Genomic DNA, 18,167 nt, shown 5'->3' on the forward strand with positions numbered 1-18,167 from the left:
TATGAATCCTAGCCAATGTCTATTGAAATACACTAAAAATTAATTTTTCTTCTATGTATTTTTTTTAATTTCAAAAAGAAAACATGCTTTTAGGATATCCAGACTGCACATCAGTATATAAATCCCACCCTTCAGTGAAAACCACCAATGGCACTTTCTTTTTATAAAGTATCATGTTTTTCTATGCATAGACAAACATCCACACGTATATTTTCTTCTTTGAAAAATGAGTTTGCCATTCTATGTATATTTTTTGCTACATAATTTTTTTTTTTTTTTAGAAACTATCATGGATAGCCTTTCAAGTCAGTATCTTCAAATCTACCGTATACTTATAAAAAATAACTGTATAAAGTTTCATAGTATGAACATATCACAATTTATCTAACCTCTTTCGTCTTAATGGATATTAACCCTTTGCTGTTGAGTTGATTCCAACTCATATGAAACCTATAGGACAGAGTAGAACTGCTCCACAGAGTTTCAAGGAACACCTGGTGGATTTGAACTGCAATTAACCACTACGCCACCAGGGTTTCCTAACGGACATTACCCAGTGCCCATCACTAGTGGTTCCTAATTATTGAATCTTATGCTGAAATAAATATGGTTTTACTTTTTTTTTTGCACCCTTGCATGTATTTTTGTAGTATGGGTTATCAATATCAGCATTGCTAAGTCAAAATATATATGCTTTTTAAATTATAATTTTTCCAGCTTATTCTCCAAAAAGGTCATGTCAATTCATACTACCACAAAAGATTTAATGGATTGTTTTCTTTCACCTGTTCTATATCTATGGTGTCCAACATAATAGCCACTAGTGACACGTAGCCATTTATATTTAAATTAAATTAAGTAAAAAATTCAGTTCTCAGTCACACTGGCCAGATTTCAATTGATCAGTAAACACATATGGTTAGTGACTACCATTTTGTACACCATATATATAGACCATCTCCATTATGGCAGAAAGCTCTATTGAACAGTGCTACATCAAATTATGGCCAACAATGGATGTTGTGGATCTTTCATAGTATTAACAATATGATAAATTAAACAAGACTTCATTTTAATTTTTATGTTTTTATTCAAATTCTAAGCATTTTTCAAGTGTGTATTGATCACTTAACATTTCTTCTAATGTTAAGTAGCTGTTCATATCCTTTCCTAATTTTTCTATGGGATTGATTTTCTCTTATTACTAATATCCAAGGTAAATGTTTATTGGATAACATAATATATTTCTGAGCTATCAGAGCAAAATATAATTTAAACAATATTATGGTGACATTATTTGACCCATGAAAATAGTTTTAAGCTGGTAACAAGTAGTTGCTTGCACAGGTCTCCTTCATAATAAATTACAAATATGTATCCATTCATAAATTAAAAATATGTATCTAGTCTTCAAAATAATTTCCTAGAGATCTCAAATTGTCAACTCTTAAATAAAATTATGATTATGGACTGAAACAAATGAAACTGTTTTTCTTGATAAAGAATTAAATATATCAGGCTCATCTTAACTAAGCCCAAGTTGACTTCCAGTTTTCCTTACCTCCAAACAAAAACCAAACCCCAAATTGATCCTCACTCACAGTAATCTGATAGGACAGAGCAGTACTGCCCTGTAGGGTTTCCAAGGCTGTAAATCTTTATGGAAGCAGACTGCCAGATTTTTCTCCTGTGGAGCAGCTGGTGGGTTCGAATCGCTAACCTTTGGTTGGCCGCTGAGAGTTTAACCACTTTTCCACAGGGGCACCTCTCATTCCTTACCTGAAAAAAAAAAGAAAATAGAAAACCAAACCCATCCATCAATTCAGTTCCGACTCATTCTAACCCCATAGGACATAGTAGAACTGCACCATAGGGTTTCCAAAGAGCTCCTGGTGGATTTGAACTGCCAACCTTTTGGTTAGCAGCCAAACTCTTAACCTCTATGCCACCAGGTTTTCCAATTTCTTGCCTAGGGAGGCTTTACTGAATTGAGATAGACTGCATAGGTTTTTGAATGTCTGAAAAAGGACTATACAATAAATATGATGTAAAACCCTATCCCTCAATATATAAATAAGTTACCTCTTATGTAGAAGTAAAAGTATAAACCAAAATGTAAATGAAGGCTTTAATGCTTTATTTTAATGATTAGAATTTTTTGTGCTAAGAAATACCAACAGCTGCCTGGAAGGCAGAAAAAAATAACAATTTTTAACATTTCTATAAAAAACAAAACAAAACAAACCCATTGCCGTCGAGTTGATTCCAACTCATAGTGACACTAAAATACAGAGTAGAACTGCCCCATAGGGCTTCCAAGGAGCAGCTGGAAGATTCAAAATGCCAACCTTTTAGTTAGCAGCCAGGCTCTTAACCACTGTGCCACCAGGGCTCCAACATTTCTATAGCGCTCTATAATTCCCCCCCCCCCAAAATAGATAAAAAAATAAATCACTCCCAGGTAAAGAATAAATTAAAGACAGCAATAAAATTTTGGGGAAAGCTTGAAAATGCAAAGCAGGAAGATTGGATTTTTAGGTTTCAGAAGGTAGAAAAGGCTTCCTCAGAATCTTCTCCTGACCAACATGTCAAGAAAAGGCTTGTTCAGATTGGTCTGAAGATGTATGACAGAGGCATTGTCATCCAGGATGTCAAGGGGCCTCTGAGAAAGCAATGCGGTCTGAAGGCTAGGAAAAGATCAGGAGAACTGGGACACATCCCAAGAAAATCTGGAGAGAAGAGAACTGTGTCAAGGATTGAGACTCAAGTCTTAACCCAGAAATAAGAAAGAATGGACAGTGTGAGCCTACATGGGATCCAGGAAGTATAGAGTTTTTTAGACCTATAAAATCATAGCAATTATAATGATGACGATCATAGTCACCTATGCTAGGTATCCACACAATCTTCACAACAATTTTATGAAAAAGAAAATACTAATATTCTCATTTTACAAGAACTAATTCAGAGAGGTGATACAAACTGTCCAAAATCTAATCACAAGCCGATCCATGCATGATTCAAATCCAAATCTTTAACTTGAAATTCTGTGCTCATAACCCTACTGTCCTGCCTCTAGGAGAGTGAAATAGCCTGAGGATCTGTCCATATCCTTAGGCACAACTGAAATGAGTTGCAAGAATGTCCTTTAATAAATGAATGTGTACAGTTTGAACTCTAAAATTCCAACACTGTGGGGAAGTTTTGAATTCTCTTTGGTGAACTGAAAAACACGGGTTCTGCAGAAGAGAAGGAGAAAGACATGCCTCTGGGACAAAACCCAGTTCTTACTCATTTAAGAAGATTTTCGGAGGCAATGTGGGACTTTGTGTAAGGAATAGAAGTTTCTATTGAGAGGTGATCTTTTCACCTTGCATCGTCAAAGGTAAGTTTATTCTCAGCCTCTCCACCACCTCACGTTGCCCCTTCTTTGCCTTTGCTCCCCTTATATCAAGTAGCTTGGTAGTCCCTGGCCTTGTGTTTTGTTTTAATCCCTCTGGCTCAGTCAAAATGGAAAAGGAAGCCTAACAAACATAAGAAAGAACCTGATTTTACTTGAGGAAAATTAAAGGTGTCCTGTACTGTGGTGGCCATACTGAAGGAAAACTTGCTACAAAGGCCTGTGCTTATATACCAGGTACACAACAAGGGCTATTAAAATAGCTGATTCACCTCTGGAGTCTGCTTATATAGAGTGTGGAACCCTTTGAAACATTTCTTTCACCCTATCACAAATTCTGCCTGTAGTGCACACAGTGATTTATGTGTAGATATTAACAGATCATTAAATCAAAGATTTATGAACTATGAAAAGGCATACATATCCTAAATGCCCAACTATAGGAGAGTAATTATGTATATTTGGGGGCTTCTCTTTGATGACATATTCAAAATAATTATTAAATTTACATAGTAAAACATAAGGTTAAGCAAAAGAATAGTAAACATGAGTTCTATGCTAGAGTGATATAAAAACATGTATGCACTCAGATGAAATCTGTTTCACAAGAGCAGGAACACGAGAGAGAGTGTGTGCCCACGTATGTGCACGTGCTCCTGCATGTGGTATACATACATGCCTCCATAGTCACTGTAGTTATCCAGCAAAGTACATGGCACAGCAAAGCACTGAGTAAATAATATATGCAGGAATAAAGGGGAACATAGAAAAACAAAAACATTTGCTTTAAATGGAAATAGGATCGAAATTTTGCTTTAAATTTTTTCTCCATTGGGTTTACTATATATAAAATTTAGGTGATAAAAATCACAGCCTCCTACAGCAATAGAGAGAGTCCTTATATGGAACACTGAAGCTACACATCTCAGCCTTCCCTTTCTTCCTACCCCAAAGTAGCCATTGTTAAAAATTCTCTAAAAAGTGACTATTTCCTTTCTTCTTTACCTAAACTGGAGACCTGGTGGCACAGTTGTTAAGAACTCGGCTGCTAACTAAAAGGTTGGCAGTTGGAATTCACCAACCTCTCCTTGGAAACCCTATGGGGCAGTTCTATGACATGCTGTAGGGTCACTCAGTCAAAACTGACTCCAATGGCAACAGGTTTGGTTTTTTGCCTAAGCTGGATATTATCAACTTCTTACATCGGCAAAAATTGATATCTCATTTTAATGTGCATTTTAGATCATTGGTAGGAATTAAAATATTTTTATAAGTTTACTTAAATTGATAATTCACATCTGCAGTTCATACTTCTATTGGACTTTCTTTCATTACTAATGCAGAACATCTATTTGTTCAAAAGAAACCCAAAAGCCCTGTTAAATTTAAGCATTTTCACTAGAAGAAATAAATCATTTACAGCTGGAAGAGGAAGAGTGAGAATTCAAACTTGGCAATTACAGCTAGGGCTGGTTTTGCCCTTATTCCTTCTCCATAAGCAGTGAAAACCCTCTCTTCATAAAAACAGGCATCTTAGGGGTAGGAAGCTTCCAGCAATGCTCTAGATACTCTGGCTTGAAGAGGTCAGGTCATTCATTCAACAGGTAATTGCTAGTTACGGGCATAGAGCAGGACAAAACAGTGCTGCTGGGGAGAAAAAAACAATTCTTAACTCTTCTGCTCCTTTTTTTCTTTTCTTCAGTAGAGGTTAGGAGATAAGAGCACGTGGGAGAGTGAGGTGCAAAGATAAACAGGGATTAAGATGCATATTGGTAAATTTGGGGGAACTTGTCAGAATGGGGAGAGACTGAAGATGCAGGGCTAGTGAACAGTGAACATGTGTTTGGATTATTATTTAGCAAACCTAACAATGGCAAAAACACTCTCTAAATTATTATTCTTTTACCTGGTTATTTTTTTGATGTTAATTATTTCACAATGATAACAACTGGAAATGGTTCCCACATTGTTGTCTTTAATCTAGTTAAACCATCTTCGGGTTAAACCTCTGTTGCTGTTCACACGCCATCATAGAGATGCTGAACTCGCATACAAGTACGTAATTCTTGTAGTAGCAGTATTCTGTTTAACTGTATTGACTTGTTAAAAAAGAGCAATAAATGCTTTGTGTTCTCCATATTTGAAGAAATAAGCCTATTGCTGCCTGTCCCCTAAATGTACAATGTTTTTATGGATCCCCACCTAAAATAAATTCTAAGTTTAAAACTGTGGCTTCAGGGTATTAAAAGTTAAAGAATGAACTTAGCTCAACTCTCCCCTTTTAGAGATGAAGAAAGCAAAACTGAAAGGATATAAAATTCGCTCCCATTTAAGAAGACTCTGCTTTCTTTCAACCCTTTGACGCAAGAAAAGATTCAGGGGGGAAGAATAAATAAAAGGGAAATTACTACTGGGTTTAGGTAGCATGTGTATCCTGACAGGGCACCTGAGAGCTTTATCAGCAGCTTTTTTTTAGAGAAACCATTTCTGCCTTTCGCAAGGCCATTTCAGTGTCAGTTTACCATTCTCGTGAATCATTACTGCAGTTCTGGGAGCCTCTCAGCCCTTTCGCGGCCCGAAGTACACCCCTTTGAGCTTACGAGATCCATTTGTGCCATAGTTGCTCTTGTTTCGAAACAAAGGATGACAACTTTTACTCTGATAGCCCAAAGGTGAGAGATCTAGTCTTGTGGTTTTGTGAACTCTGACAGACTCTGTTTACCTCGACTTTGAAGCTTTCTCTAAAGAAAGACATATGTCTTTATTAAAAAAAAAAGTTTCTTGAGCTGTTACAGTTTCTCAAGGGTAATTTTTAGAGGGAAGCAGAGACATATGATAATGATAGTCTTTGAGGCTAGGAATCTTTCATTTTTTATACAATGTCTAAGGCATGGTGTCTAAGGCATGTGGCAGAATCAAAGAGCGTGGGACTTGGACACTGACCTGGGTTTGAATGTTGACATCACCACACACAAGATGGGAAATTCACAGATTGCTTTCATCCTCAGGCTTTTGTGAGGATTTCATTTTTAAAATATGACATACAGTGTCTTAGTCTAGGTTCTCTAGAGTAGCAAGAAACGTATACACAGGTAGTTCCCCAACTTACAACAGGGTTCCGTTCTGATGACTCCATTGTAAGTTGGTTCTGATGTATGTAGAATACCTCCTTTTTTTTTTTTTTATTTGAAAGCTTTCATTATTATTGTCTTTTATTATCAGTATCTTTATAAATCCCATCTTTGTCTTTGGGAGTTGTAAACATTACGTATAAAACCAAACTCAGTGCCGTCGAGTCGATTCCGACTCATAGCGACCCTATAGGACAAAGTAGAAATGCCCTATAGAGTTTCCAAGGAGCACCCGGCAAATTCAAACTGCCAACACTTTGGTTAGCAGCCATAACACCTAACCACTAGGCCACCAAGGTTTCCAATATTACATATAAACATCTGTAAATAAGCACAGGGAATGATAACATCAGTAAATTATGTGCTGCAACGTTGTATTTTAGTACGTATCACTAATGATAAAATGTACCAAACAAAAACAAAACATGGGTGGTTGTTAAGTGTGGTTCGTTGTAACTCGAATATGTCTTAAGTTGGGGACTAGCTGTATAAATACATATAAAAAGATCTACTTTAAAGGAATGGCTCACACAATTGTAAGGGCTGGCAAGTCTCAAATTCATGGGTCGGGCTGCAGGCTGGAGGACCTCTGCCGGCTCAGGGGTTGAGGACCTGGCAAATCCAAAATCTGCAGGTCAGACAGCAGTCTGGTGACCTCTGCAGGCCCATGTCCCAAGAACCAGAGGTCAGATGAGAAGAGTGCAGGGTCAAGAGAGAATGAGCTTTGTCAGAACATCCATTTACATACTGGAGGCAAGCCACACCCCCAAGGAAACGCCCCTTTCAACTGACTGGCTGGTCATGTAACATCACATCATGGAAAGCAATACATTATATTACATTATGAAAGAGCACTTAGCCCAGTATCTGCCAAAACCACTGAGAATCATAGCCTAGCCAACTAGACACATAAAGTTAACCATCACATACAATATCTGAAATACTAGACACTCAATAAAGGCATTTTCCCGTTCTTTATCTACTGCAATCCAAATAATCCAAATTTTAAATGGTTAGAATTTTGGTAAGTTTTTATACAATAGAATTATCATTCCTGAGGCTAACTCTAAGACTTTCATGATTGCAAAACACTCCTTCCCGATTATTCTAAGCCGCATTTGATTAACAAAGAGAAATTAAGTCAAGGCAAACCCAATGAGGCAAAGTGACTTGCCCAAGATCATCAGCTAGTTAGTGGATGAGTTTGGCCTAAAATACAGTTTTCCTGACTCCTGGGTAAGGGTAGCCTCCATTCCAAAAGCTGCCAATAGTGTGCAGCAGTCACCCCCACCTTTTCTAACTAAAATACTCATTTTAAATGACAAAAAACTATCATTGACAACCTCCAATTTCCCCCTGTAGTACTATCACTACTTTAAGTGTTAATTGCTAAAGGACATACATTTTGACCAAATATTTCTATACAGTGTTATATAAATTGGTATTTTATTAATCACAACAGTATCTATTAATATACATATGAAAAAGGATCATAAATATGAATACAAGACATATTATCTACTCATGTATTTTGGATGCATTTTGCTCCTTACATCCCATAAAATAGCTTCACATGGTACATATTTGGAAACCCTGAATATACAGTTCTTCATTGTTTTCCATTTTTGCATGTCACTCTTTTCTTCTCAAAAGAACTGTGAGTTTCTTGAAGGCAAAGGGGTCAGATTCTTGGGGAAAAAAATGAAGAAGATCGAGGCTGTTTATACTACTCCATTTCCCCTTCTTTCTTTCTCTGTGGTTTCGAAACCTCCCACAGTTGAGGTCCCAGGGCCTTCCTACTGTGATGTTCTCTTGGGGCTTTATTCAAATCAGAATCCCTTTCTCACCCTCTTCCTAGTTTAGCTAAAGGGATGTGTGGAAAAAGTATGCTTATTCAACTGTGGAATTAGGAGTGGTTTTCAAAATTTTATTGGTGAGGTCATGACTAAGGCTTATTTTGTTATGGTTCTCAGAGGTGTTTTAGACGGGGGCAATTCAATAAACATTTGTTGAAGCCTATTTCAAACTCACGTAATACTAGCAGAGTGCATGCGTGCTGCATGTGTGTGCGTGTGTATGTGTGCACACAAACACACACGCCATGCCCACTCATTAGAAGCATGCTCACGTAGACGAATGAATTAAATGAATCATGCCACCAGTATAGTGGTGGAAGTAGATACATTGTAAAGCAGTTACAGAAGGAATGATCAAGCCTAGTTGGTATAATAGACCTTCTTAGTGATCCAAAGGAATAAATTATAAAACTGAAATTTCTGACACCACTGATAAAATGTTAGGGAAACTGCCACCACCAAGCTAAACTTTGTTTTCTTGTCACGATGGAATTTTTACAAACAAAATTGGAAATTTCATGCATTTTCGCCTAATGTTTTCCTCACCTATGGCACCCTGGAGCCCTGGTAGCGTAGCCATTAAGAGCTACGCAGTTCACATCTATTAGCTGCTCCTTGGAAACGCTGTGGGGCAGTTCTACCCTGTCCTGTAGGGTTGCTACGCGTCAGAGTCAACTCTATGACAAGGTTTTTTTGTTTTTTGGTATAGCAGCCTATGTAAGACACACACACTCTCACTCAAATAAAACCTGTGAGCTTCCATATGTCCATCAAGGACCAGATCACACCTCACCACCTCTGATTCAGATCCCTTCCTTACCTTTATGAGAATTAGTGGTTTCCTCTTTCAGGCTCTCTTCCCACCGTATTTATAACTCACGGAGTCTATCATATTATTTTTCTTATTAAAGTCATTACCACCCAGATTAGTAAGTAATTAGCATTTACATTTTTATTACAGATTTTACAGTTTAAGAGGCACTTTTACCTATATCATCAAATGTGATCCTAACAGCAGCTCTTTGAGGTGAGAATTGTCTTTGTTTTCTATATGAGAATATTTAAACCTCAGAGAAATTCCCCAAGATTATAGGCTTAGTAAGTGACTTTCAAAGCTAGGTCTTCTCACACTAATTTCATTCCACAATGTAACTGTGAGGCCATATTTTTAATATAATACCTTACTACATTGATATCATCATCCTGTGTCCAAAGGGAGAAACTAAGTTACTTAAACTTTCTAGTTTCCTTTCTCTTCTTATATGTTTAAGTTTCCGGTAACCTTTATTGATCACATCTTGTTAATACCTTTCTCCAAAACCCCAGCTCTGTTTCTGTTCCAGAAATATTCTGTGCATAGCGTTAAACTCCTTGAACTTTACACTGGAATATACTTATGTCTTTCTGAATACAAACAATGTACTGGATCATTTTAATGTCTTATGTAACTTGATCATATGTGGTTAATATTTTAACTGGACAAGTTTCTTCAAATAATTTGAATTTGTTTTTGTTTTTTTACCGCTGTGTATGGAATAATTAAATTTAAAGCAGAATAGAGCTTAAACAGTGTCTAGTCTTGAGCTGCCATTTAACAGAAACTGGAGTCTAGAGAAACAGTTCCATCTAATTAGTACAAGAAATCTCCGTAGAACCCAGGTTACTGGCTAACAATTCTGTGGGGGAAAAAGTCTGAGTCATTATGTAGCCAGCTTTTCATTTCTCACACAGGTATGAATTTCATACTCTTCTTATAGAAACCTTTACAAAAATATCCAGAATTATTAGTAACAAAAATAAAAAGTTCTAGGGAGACAACTCTCCACGGCATGTCTACACATCTTGTGCTGGACTATCTTTCCATGGATGTTTGTATGGCAAAAATCTTGGAAGCAGATACGGTGTATCCCTAAGGGCCAGAGGTTGCTAAAAGTTGGAATCCACTGGACAGCAACAGGTTTGGTTTGGCTTTTAAGGGTCAGAGGTGAATTCCTGGGTGGTGTAAATGGTGCTAACTAAAAGGCTGGAAATTTGAGTCTACCCAGAGGCACCTCAGAAGAAAGGCCTAGTGATCTACTTCCAAAAAAATCAGCCAATGAAAACTCCATGGTGCACAGTTCTACTCTGACACACATGGGGTTATTACCATGAGTTCAAATGGATTCAGTGGCAACTTGGAAGTAGTAGGTATGTAAGGGCCAGAGGACAGATATGTTTCCTGACCTGGATAGTAAAAATAGAGATGTTCTTTTTCCTGGAGGATAATAAAGATAATTTTTCTCTCAGTAGGAGAGGTGGGGTTAGTGTCCCAGTTGTTGTTATTGTTGGTTTCCATCAAGTCAGATCTCACACATGGCAACTTTAGGTACAGCAGAACAAAACACTGCCCAATTCTGTGCCACCTTCATGATCATTGGTGCGCTTAAGTCCATTGTTGTGGTTATTGTGTCAGTCCATCTCATTGAGAGTTTCCCTTGTTTTCGCTGACCCTCTACAACCATAACATCCTTTTCCAGCGAATGGTCTTTCCTGATGATGTGTCTCGAGTAAGCAAGCCGAAGTCTCCTCATCCTTGCTTCTAAGGAGCATTCTGGCTGTACATCCTCCAAAACTACATTTGTCTACTCTTCTGGAAGTCCATGGAATATTCAATACTCTTCAACAACACCATAATTTGAATGCATCAATTTTTCTTCTGTCTTTCATTGTCTAGGTTTTGCACACACATGCCAACGACTGAAAAGAACATGGCTTGGGTTAGGTGCGCCTTAGTCATCAAAGTGACATCTTTGCTTTTCAAAACTTTAAAGAGGTCTATTGAAGCAGATTTGCCCAATGCAATACGTTGTTTGATTTCTGGATTGGTGTTAACCCAAGTAGGATGAAATCATTGACAACTTTGATTTTTTCTCCATTTATCAGAAAGCATTAAAAGAAGTTAGAAGGAAAACACAGAGTCACGGTACTAAAAAGACCCGGCTGACATTCAACCATTTCAAGAAGTAGCATATGATTGAGAACCACTTGTAGTGTTCAAGTTACATTGAAGGCACTGGTGAAAAACAAGGCGCTAGGAATTAATGGAATACCAACTGAGATGCTTCAGCAAATGGATACAGCAAATGGAAGTACTTACTCATCTATGTTTAGAAATTTGGAAGACAGCTACCTGGTCAACCAACTGGAAGAGATTCATGTTCCTGTCTATTCCAAAGGAGGGCAATCTAATAATGTGTGGAAATTATCAAACAGTATCATTAATATCACATTCATGCAATAGATACAAATTGAAATCATACTTTTTGTTTTGATTTTTTGACATTTCATGTAAACCATGTGCAGACAATTTTTTCATTAATTTTTGCAATTACTTCCAGCAGGTCTTTTGCCTACAATTTTCATAAGTTTTTTTTCAAGAAAAAAATCAGTAAAGAGAGTCAGAACTTAGCACAATAAAATCCTATTTATTCAGGCTGTAGGCAACTTGGATGTTCAAATTGTGACAGTGTTCCTATACCTTTTTATGAGAGGCAAATGTTAAAAAGTTGATATCAGAAATTTATTTTTTAAAGTGCCTCTTAGGATGCACCACATTGTGGTATGATGGTATACACACTGAGCAGTCTTCCTTTCAGGATCTTCCCAAGTAACCGTCCTGCAGTTTCAGGCCGCCCTCAGCTCTCTGGAGGCTTCCGTGGCTGTCAGCTTCAGGCTTTCTGATCATTTTCTCAGGCTGCTGAGAGTCTTTGTTCTGAGCCCAAGAAATGCGACACCAATTTGGCAGGTGGTCTTGCAATTGGAAGCCAGAGTTGGCCGCTATTAGGGAAGATAGAAGCAAAAATTCAGTTAATTCAATTTTAGACTCAAAATTCCCTCTTCCTTGCTGTCATCAATATTACTCTCTTTCTTGGCTCTTGTTCTGATACTCTTAACTTTTTCTTCATGAACTCCTTTTCTTGTCCCTTAAATTTTGATCCTTGTTAAGCTCCCTCCTCCCCTATTTTCCCTGAATCCTATGCACCTGCTTTGGGTAATCTTCTCTACTCCCATGATTTCAACTCTTACTTATTTGGCAATGAGAAATAATAGCTGTATTCAGCCAATAACTAAGGAAACCTGGACACCTCGCAGATGTTTTCATATGCTCAAACATAGTAGGTGCCCAATATCTGTTGAATGACCAAATGACCTAAACTAATACTAATACTTCCAGCAGATTATTAGACATCTTCACTTTGGTCTCCCACAGGTGCTTTAAACACATGCCCCAGGTGACTTTACTTTCTTCCAAAGACACTTTACTATCTCCATTTGGATGGGAAAGGAAAAGGTGAATGAGGAACTAGTAAAAAAAAAAAAAAAAATGTAGCACAATGGCAAATATCCTTGGTAGAATGTTAGGTAAAATTTATAGAATATTATATCTCATCACACAATTAAAATATAAATATGTTTAAGTAGAAGGTACAAGAATAAGAAGGGGGCAGGCACAAAAGAAAATACTGGTATGAACTGAGGACTTCTTTCCTTGGATTTCTATTTCCTTACTGTATCTATACTTGCTGACTTACTTAACGTCTGAGGGCACTGAAGTGTTATTTAAAGTATAGAAGGATGCATAAGTAAATTTCATCTTTTCAACTTATTTATACAAATGAAATATTTTAAATGTTCCATATCACTACTTGGTTAAGTTATCTGATTCCTGGGAAGGAATGAACATTCTCAACTTGGAGAAACTGACTGTCTTGATCTTTAAACTAGTCACCCTTAGCTTTGCTATCTTCATGACAAGGCCCTCTACAGTTTTATTGTTTCAGAAATCACCTTGTCTGGCTGCACGCTTTCCTCCCAGCAATAACATAAGGGAAGTCAACTTAAACTGCAAGGCTTTGAAAATAAAATGCTGAGGCATGGTTTAGCCTTCCTGTTGCCCACCATGTGTTTGTAACTTGACTTCAGGACAGCAAGTTAAATGTTTATGAAGCACTCTGGGGTTGACTACCAGATCTTCCAAACTAAACCATGCAAGTATATTAACTTAAAATCCAAGATCTACCTTGGACCCACAGGTTGGTCCCTTATATTAGTTGAATTATCTCTAAAATTGAACAGTATGAGGTAAGAAATGTAAAATTTATTATCTAGGAATACAAGTTTTGCCCAGCAAGAATTTCCTTACAATAAATCTGACTCTTTAAGCTGGAAAGTAAGTCATTTCAAAAAATGTTTAATAAATATTTACTGAGCACTTATTATGTGCTGGGGATATAGCAGTGAACAAGACATACAAGGTCGATGCCTCAGGAGGCTTATGTTCCAATGGATCCGATACACAGTAAGTAAAAAATGCAAAAATTACAGTGGTGTTAAGCACTGTATAGAAATAAACAGGGTGATAAAACTGGATAGCCTGAGAAATCAAAAAACCAAACCCACTGCTGTCAGTCAATTCCGACTCATAGTGAGATAGGGGAGAAACAGGGACTGAGCCCCTAGGCAAGGAGCCCTGCAACACCTGCAACTTGCAACTCACTTACAATACTAGGTGCTTGGCTAATGACATAAAACCCCCATCCTGGAACGTGCCATAAGGGAAGAACAAAAAATGTACTCCCCCTTGTAAGATGTTTTTCAGAAAGACCGAGAGGATCTGGTCCCTGGAGCGAGGTGATCTCTGCCTGATGCAAGTACCCACCACAGGAGTCGAACCAGCGCGGTAAGGGGACTGCACAGGTGTGATACCCCATAGTAAGTCCTACCACCCAGTCCCAGGAGCCTTTACTACGGGTTCCATCTTAGTTTCCAGATAAGTGAGCAGCCTAATTTAGTATGTGCTGCCATTCTGAGAAGCACCCGCCCCTTAAAAGAAACCTACGGAATATTCATTACCCTATTATCCTCACCAAACACAAATAAGCCCCAGAAAAACCTCTGTTTGCAGGAAGAGAGGCTAGCATTGCCTGGTCCCTCTCTGTTCCCTGATCGTAAGCCTTTATTTTCTTTCTGCCGCTAATAAACCTTTGTTCGCGTGGAACCTGAGGCTCTCCTGGTCATTCTTGGGCAGTAGAAGGCAAGAACCTAGGCAGGGCTTAGTCCTTAGCTGGGAAGCCTTGCCCTGTAACAATAACGACCCTATAGACAGAGTAGAACTGCCCATAGAGTTTCCAAGGCCGTAAATCTTTACGGCAGCAGGCTGCCACATCTTTCTCCCGTGGCTGGTGGGTTTGAACCGCTGACTTTTGTGGTTAGAAGCTGAGTGCTATAACCACTGCACCACCCGGTCTCCTTGGACAGCTAGAGAAGGTCACTTTAAATAACATGGTTAGGAAAGGCCTTTCTAAGGAAGTAAAATATTTATCAATGAGAAAGTCATAAACGGTGAGAATGTGCCATTACGTGAAAAGTTGGGTGAATTATTCCAGGCAGAGGGAATAGCAAGGTGCAAAGGTCATGAAGATGGGAGGAGTCTAGAGGGTTTGAAGATTAACTAGGAGGCAAGAGTTTCTGGAACAAAAAGCAATTAGGGGAATGACAGGATAAATGGGGCAAATCATGCAGGGCCTTTAGGATTTTATTGAAAGATGATAAAAAGGTAACTTATTGAAGATAATCAAACAAAGAAGTAACTTGATCTGATTTATATTTAAGGCAAAAAAATCACATTGGTGAGGGTAGACCTTGTAAGACACATTGACTGATTAGGTATGGGATGCAGAAGGGGCAGCGCATGGTGAGGAAAAGGGAAGAAAAGAAAGTCCAGGGTGATACTTAGGTTCCTGGCTTTTGTTTTGAATTCAAGAAAAAGTGGATGAAATTAGAAATTAATTGCTGTAGTCCAGCAAGAAATGATAATGTATTGGACCAGAGTGATGTTGGCGGAAAAGGAGCCAAGTGGATATGTTCATGAAGTTTGTTGACGCATCAGGATTGCTTGGGGTGTCAGCTTCTTACCCTGTGTGACCTATGGGATAATCGTGTCCTAGCAGTGAAAAAGTAATGTTCTTCAAAATTAAAAACAAAAACAAAAAAACACTTGGTTTATTTTACAGGGGGGAAGATAGTGAGGTGAGGATGGGATCAAATAGTAGAGATTATTTCAGTAATTCATACATCCAACAAGCATCTTCTGTGCAGTTCACTTGTAAAAACGTATTCTCTTAGTTTTTTATTTGATTGCGTCAATTAGGCAAAGCTTCACTTTGATCCCAGTCTAACAGTCTAATTTAAAACCAGGAGTCTGTCCTCCATTATCATTTCTACACTCACTAGAAATGTGACCATGGGAATGCCACTTATCCTTTATGAACCTCAGTTTTCTTATCTCTAATTTGGGAGTAATATCTGGGGTTACTCTGTCACATGGGGTCACTATGAATCAGAATCTATTCAATAAATATGTATAATATATATATGCATAATACTGGGGTTTCTTTATATTCTTCAACCTAAACAACATATTGCAACAGATGGATAGAGGGAACAGATAAGCTATTATAAAACCAAAACCAAACCTGTTGCTGTTGAGTCAATTCTGACTCATAGCGACTCTGCAGAACAGAGTAGAACTGCCCCATAGAGTTTCCAAGGAGCGCCTGGTAGATTTGAACCACGGACCTTTTGGTTAACAGCCAGCACTTAACCACTACACCACCAGGGTTTCGAAGCTAATATAGTAGTCTTCTATTCAGTCAGACTTTAAAGGTTTGCAACACTGTAAAACAACATTGCTCTTTCTCATAACATTTTTTTCTTAAAACACAACAATTTTTTTGTTGTTATTGTTAGGTGTTTTTAGGTAAACATGGCCAGTTAAAATCCATATAAACAAAAGTTTACTGGCAATGTCATAACTTTTTTTAAAAAATTGTATTTTAGATGAAGGTTTACAGAACAAACTAGCTTCTTATTGAAGAATGTAAAGAAAACCAGTTTTTTTTTAATGTAATTTTTATTGTGCTTTAAGTGAAAGTTTACAAATCAAGTCAGTCTCTCACACAAAAACCCATATACACCTTGCTACACCCTCCCAATTACTCTCCCCGTAACAAGACAGCCCGCTCTCTCCCTCCACTCTCTCTTTTCCTATCCATTTCATTAGCTTCTAACCCCCTCCACCCTCTCATCTCCCCTCCAGGCAGGAGATGCCAACATAGTCTCAAGTGTCCACCTGATCCAAGAAGCTCACTCCTTACCCCTCTCCAACCCATTGTCCAGTCCAATCCATGTCTGAAGAATTGGCTTTGGGCACGGTTCCTGCCCTGGGCCAACAGAAGTTCTGGGGGCCGTGATCACTGGGGTCCTTCTAGTCTCAGCCAGACCATTAAGTCTGGTCTTAAGAGAATTTGGGGTCTGTGTCCCACTGCTCTCCTGCTCCCTCAGTGGTTCTCTGTTGTGTTCCCTGTCGGGGCAGCCATCGGTTGTAGCTGGGCACCATCTAGTTCTTCTGGTCTCAGGATGATGTAGTCTCTGGTTCATGTGGCCCTTTCTGTCTCTTGGGCTTGTAATCGCCTTGTGTCCTTGGTGTTCTTCATTCTCCTTTGATCCAGGTGGGTTGAGACCAATTGATGCATCCTAGATGGCTGCTTGCTAGCGTTTAAGACCCCAGACCCTAAAACCCTGCTGTCAAGTTGATTCTGACTCACAGCGACCCTATAAGACCCCAGACGCCACTCTTCAAAGTGGGGTGCAGAATGTTAAGAAAACCAGTGTTTTATGACATTAGTTAACAACCCCATGACACGTCAACACTCTCCCTTTCCGACCTTGGGTTCCCTATTACCAGCTTTCCTGTCCCCTCCTGCCTCCTAGTCCTTGCCCCTGGGCTAGTATGCCCCTTTAGTCTCATTTTGTTTAATGGGCCTGTCTAATCTTTGGATGAGAGGTAAACCTCAGGAGTGACTTCATTACTGAGTTTAAAGGGTGTCTGGGGCCATACTCTCTAGGTATTTCCAGTTTGGCCAGTAAGTCCAGTCTTTTTTTTGTGAGTTAGAATTTTGTTCTACATTTTTCTCCAGCTCTGTACTGGGCTCTCTACTGTAATCTTGTCAGAGCAGTTAGTGGTGGTAGCTGGGCACCACCTAATTGTAGTGGACTCAGTATGATGGAGGCCGTGGTAGTTGTGGCCCATCAGTCCTTTGGACTAATCTTTCCCTTCTATCTTTTGTTTTCTTCATTTTCCCTTACTCCTGAAGGGGTGAGACCAGTGGAGTATCTTAGGTGGCTGCTCAAAGGTTTTTAAGACCCCAGATGCTACTCACCAAAGTAGAATGTAGAACATTTTCTTTACAAACTATGTTAAGCCAATTAAGGTAGATGTTCCCCAAGACCATGGTCCCTGCAGCCCTCAGCCCAGCAATTTGGTCCCTCAGGGAGTTTGGATGTGTCTATGGAGCTTCCATGACCTTGCTTTGTACAAGCTGTACTGGCTTCCCCAGTACTGTGTACTGTATTGCCCTTCACCAAAGTTACCACTTATCTATTGTCTATTTAGTGTTTTTCCATCCTGATATTCTTGTAACTTTTAAGAATGTAAAGGAGTCCTGAGATCAAAAAGGTCAAGAAATTTTGGTATCATGTAATCAGCCAATCTAGGCTTCATTACTAATCAGATGATCTTGTGATTCTGTCTACCATAATGCCCTAGCTGGTACAAACATTCACACTCAATTGCTCGAAGTTCAATCCACCCAGCAGTATCACAGAAGATAGGCCTGTCGATCAACTTCTATTGAGATTACAGCCAAGAAAACTCTTCGGAGGTGTTCTGCTCTGTAACAT

This window comes from Elephas maximus, chromosome 7 (assembly GCF_024166365.1).
Source record: "Elephas maximus indicus isolate mEleMax1 chromosome 7, mEleMax1 primary haplotype, whole genome shotgun sequence".
NCBI classification, from domain to species: domain Eukaryota; kingdom Metazoa; phylum Chordata; class Mammalia; order Proboscidea; family Elephantidae; genus Elephas; species Elephas maximus.